The sequence below is a fragment of the Engraulis encrasicolus genome, chromosome 9 (assembly GCF_034702125.1).
Source record: "Engraulis encrasicolus isolate BLACKSEA-1 chromosome 9, IST_EnEncr_1.0, whole genome shotgun sequence".
NCBI lineage: Eukaryota > Metazoa > Chordata > Actinopteri > Clupeiformes > Engraulidae > Engraulis > Engraulis encrasicolus.
This window is the reverse complement of record NC_085865.1, coordinates 10965004-10970003: the sequence shown is the minus strand read 5'-3', so window position 1 is coordinate 10970003 and position 5000 is coordinate 10965004. Positions and strand designations below refer to the sequence as shown.

Sequence of the window (5000 nt, the reverse complement as noted above, 5' to 3'; positions counted from 1 at the left end):
TGCATATGTAAACATCAAAATACAAAAAAACATCCAATACATTTTTTTCTTCTCTCATCATCATAATCAACTGAGAAAGTTTCATGGTGATATCTATCATTTCCATTGTTTAGCCTATTCACGTAGTAGTCTTACCATAATAATACAGTTTATTTATGCTAATTATGGAAATTGCTCGAAGTGAAACCAAGGTAAATTCTATCCATTAAGCCCATAGATGATCTTTCTGCAATAAAACTTTAGGGTACTCAACATTTCTGGGTTCATGAAAGTACAAGATCAGAGAATATGGTAATTTACATAGACAAAACCATGTCTCAAACATATAACCTTATGCACACCCAAAATTTCTCTGAAACTTTTTCTGGACATTGTAGCTGTGAAAAGGTGTCTTCCATATGTATTAGAGCAAATAAATGATTCAACTGATGCTTCAGCCTTTGTATAGCCATATAATAAGGACAATTCTAAAAACGCCATTGATTTCTACACTGAAGACTTGTTTCCTCCCTCTTTGTTCATCAGGATGACTTCCATTTCATATTCCCATCATGTGTCTAGGACCACTGTGCCATTGTATCAACAAATATGGAGCAATAACGGAGGAAATACTACCTTGGTGCCCTCACAATATGCTTTGTTGGCTATCGTAGGGGTGCCCTATTTATTTATATAATATATTATATTTTAATACTATAAATGTTTATATTATGAATATTTTACGTCTGCTGACCATGGCCTGCCCCAAGACACAAAATACAAAAACCAGAGTTTGAAAATTACAACAACAATGGACATTATAATGTTGAGTATCTCTTGGATCCTCTCGGGGTCATAAATGACCCCAGAGGTGTTTTGATTATAAATCCCATATAGATGGTCCAAATCTCACAAAAACCATTCACAACATGCACAACATATGTATCGACAAACTCCTAGAAGGACAAGTTTTTCTGATGAAAATTGCAGAAATGGTGTATGAAAATATGTGCTCGGGGTCATAAATGACCCCAGTTGGTCGCTTTAGAGTTAAGGTGATTTTAACACATAGTGTGTGGAATATGACACAACATGTGTATTATTCAGTTAAAATGTACATTAATAATTCTTATCGTAAATATATTTAAAATTTACAATGTAGCCAAAAACTCATCACAAACCAGGACTGTGGTTTGAATATGACACAAAAATAGTTTTTACATATTTGTACACTATTATTACCCCTTTCTTACACACATCTAACAATTGACACAATTTGTGTTGTCCCTGAGCACACACATTCAAATGTGTTGTCCCTGGGCACACACATTCAAATGTGTTGTCCCTGAGCACACCCATTTTGTGTTATTTCTGACACAGTACTTTTTAGAGTGCACATGTAGGGGTAGTGGCGTCTCGATTCACGTTAAGACAGAGAGGAAGGGGTGTGGCGAAGGGCTTTCCACCCCTCCGAAAGGAGATTTTACGATACCACACTCCAGATCGAGGGCTACGACAGATTTCCCTAAATGCATTGCGAAAGCCTTTAAAAAATGCGGCATCCACAACGACACACAACTTTAAGTAACTTCGCCGCAATTGACGGTTTTAAAGTGGTAATATATTCCATTGTACTAAGTTTAACATTGTCTAAATGTGTTATTTTTCTCCGTGAAACGCACATGAAAAAAAAATGCTATTAACGTCAACCTAATGCATAGAATGAGTGACAGCTGTGAGTGTCGTTCCGTGATTGTTGAAGGGGTGTCTCAATTCGTAGTGGTTGCGTTTCGAGCCCTACACCTTACAGCTTTGCTTAAAGGGACACTGTGTGAGATTTTCAGTTGTTTATTTCCAGAATTCATGCTGCCCATTCACAAATGTTACCTTTTTCATGAATACTTACCACCACCATCAAATTCTAAGTATTCATTATGACTGGAAAAATTGCACTTTTCATATATGAAAAGGGGATCTTCTCCATGGTCCGCCATTTTGAATTTCCAAAAATAGCCATTTTTAGCTGCAAAAATGACTCTACTTGGACCATACTAGAAAATATTTGTTTATTACTCAGTAAACTTTCATGTAAAGATCAAATTTGTCAATAGGCAGCCCAGTTTCAATAAGCAGCATAGTTGCAGTACCTTTTTTGACCATTTCCTGCACAGTGTCCCTTTAAAGCACGAGGGGCAGGTGAAGGCGTAGGGGTAGGGGTAGAAATTAGAAATGGGAAAGGCCCTTACTGGTCATGAAGAAAAGGGTCTGCTTGTCAAACACGCACACTCACACACTCGTGCACACACACACACTTGTGCACACACACACACTTGTGCACACACACACTTGTGCACACACACACACACACACACACACACACACACACACACACACACACACACACACACACACACACACACACACACACACACACACACACACACACACACACACACACACAGAATTACTTTCTCTCTCTCTTTCTCTCTCTCTCTCTCTCTCTCTCACACACACACACACACACACACACACACACAAACACACACACACACACACACACACACACACACACACACACACACACACACACACACACACACACACACACACACACACACACACACACACAATTACTTTCTCTCTTTCTCAATCTCTCTTAATTAATAACTTCAAGAAAGTCTTATTCGCCGATGACACCAATCTTCTACTCTCACACCATGACCCATCTATATTACTATCAATGGCCAACGAGGAAATAGGAAAAATCAGTTTATGGATGAAATGCAACAAGCTCTCCCTAAACACACAAAAAACCAACTACATCCTATTTCAGTCTACTAAAAATAAAAAAAACAAACAGACAACTCATGCCTCAAAATTGATGGGGACGAAATAAAGAGAGTGAGTCACACAACATTTCTGGGAGTACATATAGATGAAAGCCTTAACTTTAAACACCACATTGAACTTCTCACAAAAAAACTAACCAAATATTATGGCCTGTTCAGGCCCGTTTCTAGGATTTTGGGGGCCCTAGGCAAAGGGGTTGTCGGGGCCCTAGGGCTTTTTTTTTGGGGGGGGGGGGGGGTTGGGCTCCTGACGGGGCAGCCACGGCGCCAGAATTTCTGTTTCGGATGGGCCAGACCTGGATGGCACTTCAGTCATTGTCACATACTGTAGCCTACCAATACAACATCATGTCACATGGAAACATAATGAAACAAACAAGTCACCTTAGACAGTGTTGTGGCTATGCAGGGCAACACATGCATGAAGGGCAATGAATGCATTAAGAGCACGCATACACCAGCATTTTTTCGGTGAGGAAAAGCAATCTAGGTATTATGGTAACTAGTCCACTTCATTTTATGAAACTTTATGAAGAAAGACCTGGGAAAATATAGCCCATTCCATTCAGTAAGCTCATCTCAAATGAAAGTAGGCATAAGGCCCAATCGGGGTTTTTTTTTTTACCCTACCACGAAAATCATGATATGCATTGCCAATAACAAATAAAGAATGGTCTAGTCTTTCCAGCCACTTTGAGAATCTAACCGAGGGTGCTCCATTTGTGCAAAACGAAATATTGACTGGTAAAACAGTAGGCGTAGCCTACAGTTCAGAACAGAAGCTCAAGGCTGAGAAACGAATGAGCAGGCACAGTGGGGTTGGGGGGATATGAGATCTTGGTAAGCCAGAATTCTGTAACCAAGACAAGGGGGTCTCCCCGACTATAGCCTATTTTTTCGTAGGCCTATTGCATCCATCACGCACTTGAAAATACAATCCAAATGTTTGTGTTATTAGTAGTACCGCAGCAAACACGAATAGGCAGCGACCAAGGATCACTGAACAACCTCCGCGGTTGACAACTGTGTTATAGGGACCAATATCCCGGTGTCCTTACCTTGCGTTGTCTTGACCGCAGAATGTATCCCAGAATGTATCCCAACCTCTAACTGTAATCCACGCGTTTCCACAATCATGGTCCCAAATTCCAATGTGTAACCCCACATATAGTAATAGCCAGAAATGAACTATTGTGCTACAATTTAGCTATCCCACTCATCGCACTTGTGACTCCTGTTATCCGATAGGGCTACATTGTTCATTCGTTTCTTCTTGCGTTTGTCCACATCCAAAACAGTTCCGTGTCGAAAAAAGGTGCGTTATTGAACAATCGACGTTTGCAGTGCTTAGGCTACAGCACGTGGATGTTTTTGAAAACATATGTAAACTGTAAATGAAGCATCTCGCTGTCTGTGCGATGTCAACTGGCCTGGGACAGTCTGGTGGTTTGGCAGCAGTACAGAGAGTAGCCTAATGTGTCGTCTTCAAGATTAACTTTTATTATAAAAGCAACTGTCTCCAAAAATGTAATGTAAACTGGCGTCTGCGTAACATCCAGTGAGAGATTGTGTCGCTCCATTTTCAGTTTGTATTTGCGTGGAATATGATGCTTGAACCAATTGGAAGGGGGGCCCTCTCCAGATGGGGGTACTTTGACTATATTGTCTATGCGCTCGCTGTTCGGCAATTGACATTTCCACGTTGTCGCTGATGCAAACCTATTGGAAGGGGGCCCCCTCGAGCAAGGGGGTATTAGGGGGGCGCTGTCGCTTCCCTCGCAGCAGAGCCCTTCATACAGGCGACGGTGCCATATTATGAAGCTATTTAAAATCGTCATTGCTGTTGGGTACATAACCTGTCGTCCTTGGGGGCCCCACCTACTCGGGGGCCCTAGGCAACTGCCTACATTGCGTACCTTAACGCAACGGGCCTGGGCCTGTTCTACAAACTCAGACACTACCTCCCACGTACAGCACTACTCACATTATACAAATCACTTTTTGAACCACATCTTCACTACTGTAACATCATCTGGTGCAATACATTTCCTACTTATATACAGAAATTACAATCCCTACAAAAGAAGGTCATCCGCATCATGTTCTGGACACACTAAAGACACCCAACAGATCCTCTATTCCAGTCTGCAAATATCTTAAAGCTTGAGGACC

At 41.1% G+C, this 5000-nt stretch overlaps 1 protein-coding gene across 1 annotated transcript in view; it reads right to left on the bottom strand.

Moving 5' to 3' along the window:
* trpa1b (transient receptor potential cation channel, subfamily A, member 1b) overlaps window positions 1-5000 on the bottom strand; it is an 84919-nt gene that overhangs the window by 42790 nt on the left and 37129 nt on the right. The gene's annotated exons all lie outside the window — the stretch shown is intronic.